The 7222-nt window shown below is 48.5% G+C and overlaps 1 long non-coding RNA gene across 2 annotated transcripts; it reads right to left on the reverse strand.

The window, feature by feature from the left end:
• Window positions 1-105: 105 nt before the first annotated feature.
• On the reverse strand, window positions 106-3214 carry LOC135529518 (uncharacterized). 2 transcript variants are annotated; one of them, XR_010453713.1, is made up of 4 exons: window positions 3200-3214; window positions 2836-2921; window positions 1483-1575; window positions 106-152 (listed from the first exon to the last, which is right to left on the reverse strand). It is a non-coding gene; the product is annotated as an uncharacterized LOC135529518 (long non-coding RNA). The 2 variants fall into 2 exon arrangements; XR_010453712.1 differs by lacking the exon at window positions 3200-3214 and having other exon boundaries at window positions 2836-3130.
• Between the last annotated feature and the right edge of the window lie 4008 nt (window positions 3215-7222).

The raw sequence follows: 7222 nt of genomic DNA on the forward strand, positions 1-7222 counted from the left end.
CACCCATCACTGATCAGAGACTGTCCAGAGTGGATCACTGCGGGAGTCGTGCTGTACACTCTCTCACCCATCACTGATCAGAGCGGTAGTCTCACTGCAGGAGCACTGGCCTCTCCTCTCTGCATCTCCATGTGGATCTTCTGTATCTCAGTCTGAAACAACAGAGATGTTATAAAGACAAAATCAATAAAGATGTCAGCTAGCCGATACATGCCTCACGTATTACAGAGCTGGTTTGAACCAAACCTAACGCAGCTAGCCGATACATGCCTCACGTATTACAGAGGTGGTTTGAACCAAACCTAACGCAGCTAGCCGATACATGCCTCACGTATTACAGAGCTGGTTTGAACCAAACCTAACGCAGCTAGCCGATACATGCCTCACGTATTACAGAGCTGGTTTGAACCAGCTACCTTAACTGCAGCGTCAGCCTCTGCATGCATAGCTGCTCATAAGTCCACTACATATAGCTCACGCTGTAAGTAGCTTCTTCATGCATCAGCTAGCTTATAACTACACGCGTTAGCTTCTTCATGCATCAGCCAGCTTATAACTACACGCGTTAGCTTCTTCATGCATCAGCTAGCTTATAACTACACGCGTTAGCTTCTTCATGCATCAGCTAGCTTCTCAATGAGAATGAAACAGCGTGAGTCATAGAATAATTATTAAAACAATTGAGTACCACAGTATGAGTCAGAATACCCATAAAACCTAGTATCATTCATTTTTCCCATCTAGGATTTTAGAAACACTTAAAATAAGTGCTGTGTTTTGTGTAGGTTTACCCTGGCGTGGCATTCTGATAACCATGTAAACCCCCCATCAGACAAAGGTGACTTATCAATATATTCTTCAGTATTTACCTCCCAAAAATGTAATGCTAATGTGGCTATCATACAGAACTACAAAGGCCATGACAGAGACGAGACTGCTGAATCGATGTAGTAATGAATAAATTGTATGGAAAATTCTGTGAACTGTCTTGTGCAAGTTTTTAAATTGACACAAAAACCTGTTAGCAAAGGTGTCAACTAGCGATGACATGCAGGATCTTGCAGGGATTTGTAGTCTTGCATGATGTCTACTTTGATGCTAATTAGCATTTTTGAATCAGAGTACATAGTGCTGAATATATTGATAAAGTCACCCTGTCCGAGAGAGATTTACATAGTTAACAAAACATCACGCCAAGGTAAGTCTACATGAAACACAGCTTATTAAGTGTTTCTAAAATCCTATGGGAAAAATGAATGGAGGAAAAACGTTTGGAACCATTTCCCTGTTTGACTGCTAGGTTTTATGGGAATTATGACGTGTCCACTGTGGTGCTCTATACTACAGGCTTTCGCTCAGTGGACTAACACAGTCTTATGGCAAAACACTCAGAAGACCTGGTTTCCATTCCCAGTCGACCCCACACGTCTCATATTTTAATAGATATGTTGGAGTCAGTTCTAGATATATTGAAATAATAACCTTGTCTTCTGGGCAGAAGGGTCGTATAGAATACACTGATGTCATAGGAGGGTGACGGAACAGATCTCTGTTACCATGGCAAGGCAGCATTCTCTGAACAACAACAAACAACAGCAATACTATGGTCATCAACCAGTCAGTACCAAGTCAAAGATCTCTTTATGCCGGAGAGATCAATGTCTCTGTCTAGATGGTTGTCTGTGATCCCCTGTGTGTGTGTGTGTGGCTTGTCATTGTTTGAGTGTTGATCTGTGATGTGACAGCAGTTCTTGTAGACTTGACAAATAGTAGCAAAAGGTGAATGTTGAACCTTTGTTGCACACATCCAGTAACAATTTTGGATGACATAATTACACTTAAAAAAAGTTTGACTGCAGAATTTATTACCAATGTTGATGCAATGACGCTGTTGACCGATTGAGATGTCAGAGACATACAAAAGAATTTCAGTCATCTCATCAAAGGGGTGATGGGGGTTAAAAAGGGATGGGATATGGGGGTTAAAAAGGGGTGGGATGATGGGGGTTAAAGGTGTGGATGATGGGGGTTAAAGGGGTGATGGGGTTAAAGGGTTGGATGATGGGGTTTAAAGGGGTGGATGATGGGGGTTAAAGGGTGTGGATGATGGGGGTTAAAGGGGTGGATGATGGGGGTTAAAGGGGCTGGATGATGGGGGTTAAAGGGGTGGATGATGGGGGTTAAAGGGGTGGGATGATGGGGGTTAAAGGGGTGGATGATGGGGGTTAAAGGGGTGGATGATGGGGTTAAAGGGGTGGATGATGGGGTTTAAAGGGGTGGATGATGGGGGTTAAAGGGGTGGATGATGGGGTTAAAGGGGTGGGATGATGGGGGTTAAAGGGTGGATGATGGGGTTAAAGGGGTGGATGATGGGGTTTAAAGGGGTGGATGATGGGGGTTAAAGGGGTGGATGATGGGGTTTAAAGGGGTGGATGATGGGGTTTAAAGGGGTGGATGATGGGGTTTAAAGGGGTGGATGATGGGGTTTAAAGGGGTGGATGATGGGGTTTAAAGGGGTGGATGATGGGTTTAAAGGAGTGGATGATGGGTTTAAAGGAGTGGATGATGGGCTTAAAGGAGTGGATGATGGGCTTAAAGGAGTGGATGATGGGCTTAAAGGAGTGGATGATGGGCTTAAAGGAGTGGATGATGGGGCTTAAAGGGATGGATGGGCTTTAAAGGGGTGGATGAAGGGGCTTAAAGGGTGGATGATGGGGCTTAAAGGGGTGGGATGATGTGTTTAAAGGTGGATGATGGGGCGAGGGGTGGATGATGGGGGTTAAAGGGGCGGATGATGGGGGTTAAAGGGGCGGATGATGGGGGTAAGCGCCGTACCTGGAACTCCCCGGAGAGACCCCCTCTAAACCCCCAGGGCTCTGGGTCATCAGTCATGACCTGGGCTGAGGGCCTACTCTGCCCCCCTGTGGACACAAATAATATTACACGTAAATGATACATCAACCTGTGTGCTTATTGCCTACTGCATACAGCTCCTTGTGCCACACCATACAACAACGCACCGACCTACACAACAGCGACCTACACAACAACGCACCGACCTACACAACAACGCACCGACCTACACAACAACATACTGACCTATATGGGTCTCTCTTCCCACCCACCCGTTGTATTTAATTGTTTGGTGTGGCCGCCATGCATCTCACGCGCACACTATCCCCCCCAGACCCTGTTGTACCCAATTGTTTGACGTGGCGGGCCAGGTGACACCATCTTGATGTCACAGATGTAGTTGTAGGGTCGTAGGGGATGCTCCGGTTGGGGGCGTTGGACGAAGCGGTTAAACATGGTAAACACAGCAACACACATCACGTCAAAACACTTCGCCCTGGAACGCCACTCTGCTGTCTGTAGAGAGGGAGAGAGGAGGCCGAGAGAGGAGGCCGAGAGTTACATAGAGACAGAGAGAGGGAGATGCATAGAGACAGAGAGAGGGAGATGCATAGAGACAGAGAGAGGGAGATGCATAGAGACAGAGAGAGAGAGAGAGAGAGATGCATAGAGACAGAGATCCATAGAGACAGAGATCCATAGAGACAGAGATCCATAGAGACAGAGAGAGAGATCCATAGAGACAGAGAGAGAGATCCATAGAGAAAGAGAGAGAGATCCATAGAGACAGAGAGATCCATAGAGACACAGAGACAGAGAGAGACATAGAGACAGAGAGAGAGATCAATAGAGACAGAGAGAGAGATCCATAGAGACAGAGAGACACAGAGAGAGAGGGATACATAGAGACAGAGAGACATAGAGAGAGAGGGATACATAGAGACAGAGAGACATAGAGACAGAGAGAGGGATACATAGAGACAGAGAGAGGGATACATAGAGACAGAGAGAGGGATACATAGAGACAGAGAGAGGGATACAGAGACAGAGAGAGGGATACAGAGACAGAGAGAGGGATACATAGAGACAGAGAGAGGATCCATAGAGACAGAGAGAGGGATACATAGAGACAGAGAGGGATACATAGAGACAGGAGAGGGATACATAGAGGGATACAGAGAGAGGAGACAGACAGAGAGAGGGAGACAGAGAGAGGGAGACAGAGAGATGGAGACAGAGAGATGGAGACAGAGAGATGGAGACAGAGAGGGATCCAGAGACAGAGAGAGGGATACATAGAGACAGAGAGAGGGATACATAGAGACAGAGAGATGGAGACAGAGAGATGGAGAGATGGAGACAGAGAGATGGAGACAGAGAGAGGGATCCATAGAGACAGAGAGAGGGATCCATAGAGACAGAGAGAGAGTGTGTATGTGTGTTAGAGAGTTGTCCATGTAAGTTCTTACAATTTCCACATCAATAAAGATACTTAAATTATTACATTGATTGAGTCCCACTCAGTATTTGTCTCTATATCCCACACTGCCTCTGAGTCCCTTCAGCCAGTACAGTCCCAACACACACACACACACACACTCCTCACCATCTCAGTCCCAACACACACACACACACACACACACACACACAGACACACACACTCCTCACCATCTCAGTCCCAACACACACACACTCCTCACCATCTCAGTCCCAACACACACACTTCTCACCATCTCAGTCCCAACACACACACACTCCTCACCATCTCAGTCCCAACACACACACACACTCCTCACCATCTCAGTCCCAACACACACACACTCCTCACCATCTCAGTCCCAACACACACACACACACTCCATCTCAGTCCCAACACACACACACACTCCTCACCATCTCATCTCAGTCCTAACACACATCTCACCATCTCAGTCCCAACACACACACACACACACTCACCATCTCAGTCCCAACACACACCACACACACACACCATCTCAGTCCCAACACACACACATCTCACCATCTCAGTCCCAACACACACACACACCTCACCATCTCAGTCCCAACCATCACAGTCCCAACAGTCCCAACACACACACACACCTCACCATCTCAGTCCCAACACACACACACTTTCACCATCTCAGTCCCAACACACACACACTCCTCACCATCTCAGTCCCAACACACACACACTCCTCACCATCTCAGTCCCAACACACACACACACTCCTCACCATCTCAGTCCCAACACACACACACACTCCTCACCATCTCAGTCCCAACACACACACACACTCCTCACCATCTCAGTCCCAAACACACACACACTCCTCACCATCTCAGTCCCAACACACACACACTCCTCACCATCCAGTCCCAACACACACACACACTCCTCACCATCTCAGTCCCAACACACACACACACACCATCTCTCCTCACCATCTCAGTCCCAACACACACACACACACCTCACTCATCTCAGTCCCAACACCCAACACACCATCCCAGTCCCAACACACACACACACCATCCCAGTCCCAACACACACATCATCCCAGTCCAACACAACACACACATCACACCATCTCAGTCACCAACACACACACACACACTCTCACCATCTCAGTCCCAACCACACTCAGTCCTCACCATTCACAACACACACACACACTCCTCACCATCTCAGTCCCAACACACACACACTCCTCACCATCTCAGTCCCAACACACACACACTCCTCACCATCTCAGTCTCCAACACACACACCACTCCTCACCATCTCAGTCCCAACACACACACACACACCTCACCATCTCAGTCCTAACACACACACACACACTCCTCACCATCTCAGTCCCAACACACACACTCCTCACCATCTCAGTCCCAACACACACACACACTCCTCACCATCTCAGTCCCAACACACACACACACACACTCCTCACCATCTCAGTCCCAAACACACACACACACACTCACCATCTCAGTCCTAACACACACACACACACTCCTAACACACACACACACACTACCATCTCAGTCCCAACACACACACACACTCCTCACCATCTCAGTCCCAACACACACACACACACTCCCTCACCATCTCAGTCCCAACACACACACACTCCTCACCATCTCAGTCCCAACACACACACACACACCTCACCATCTCAGTCACCAACAGTCCCAACACACACACACACCATCTCAGTCCCAACACATCACATCTCACCATCTCAGTCCCAACACACACACACACTCCCTCACCATCCTTGTCCCAACACACACACACACTCCTCACCATCTCAGTCCCAACACACACACACACCCTCACCATCCCAGTCCACCATCTCAGTCCCAACACACACACACTCCTCACCATCTCAGTCCCAACACACACACACTCCTCACCATCCCAGTCCCAACACACACACACACAACACACCATCACAGTCCCAACACACACACACACCTCACCATCCCACAACACACACACCATCTCACAACACACACACACACCTCACCATCTCAGTCCCAAACACACACACACTCACCATCCAGTCACCATCACCATCTCAGTCCCAACACACACACACACTCCTCACCATCCCAGTCCCAACACACACACACTCCTCACCATCTCAGTCCCAACACACACACACTCCTCACCATCTCAGTCTCAACACACACACACTCCTCACCATCTCAGTCTCAACACACACACACACACACACACTCCTCACCATCTCCAGTCCCACACACACACACACACACTCCTCACCATCTCAGTCCTCACCATCTCAGTCCCAACACACACACACACTCCTCACCATCTCAGTCCCAACACACACACACACCACAGTCCTCACCATCTCAGTCCCAACACACACACACACTCCTCACCATCTCAGTCCCAACACATCTCAGTCCCACCACAGTCCCAACACACACACACACTCCAGTCACCATCTCAGTCCCAACACACACACACACACTCACCATCTCAGTCCCAAACACACACACACACACTCCTCACCATCTCAGTCCCAACACACACACACACACTCCTCACCATCCCAGTCCCAACACACACACACACCTCACCATCTCAGTCCCAACACACACACACACACACTCCTCACCATCTCAGTCCCAACACACACACACACACTCCTCACCATCTCAGTCCCAACACACACACACACACTCTCATCCATCCTAACACACACACAGTCACCATCTCCAACACACACACTCCTCACCATCTCAGTCCCAACACACACACTCCTCACCATCTCAGTCCCAACACACACACACATCTCACCATCTCAGTCCCAACACACACACACTCCCT

Source organism: Oncorhynchus masou, unplaced genomic scaffold (genome assembly GCF_036934945.1).
Source record: "Oncorhynchus masou masou isolate Uvic2021 unplaced genomic scaffold, UVic_Omas_1.1 unplaced_scaffold_11744, whole genome shotgun sequence".
NCBI classification, from domain to species: domain Eukaryota; kingdom Metazoa; phylum Chordata; class Actinopteri; order Salmoniformes; family Salmonidae; genus Oncorhynchus; species Oncorhynchus masou.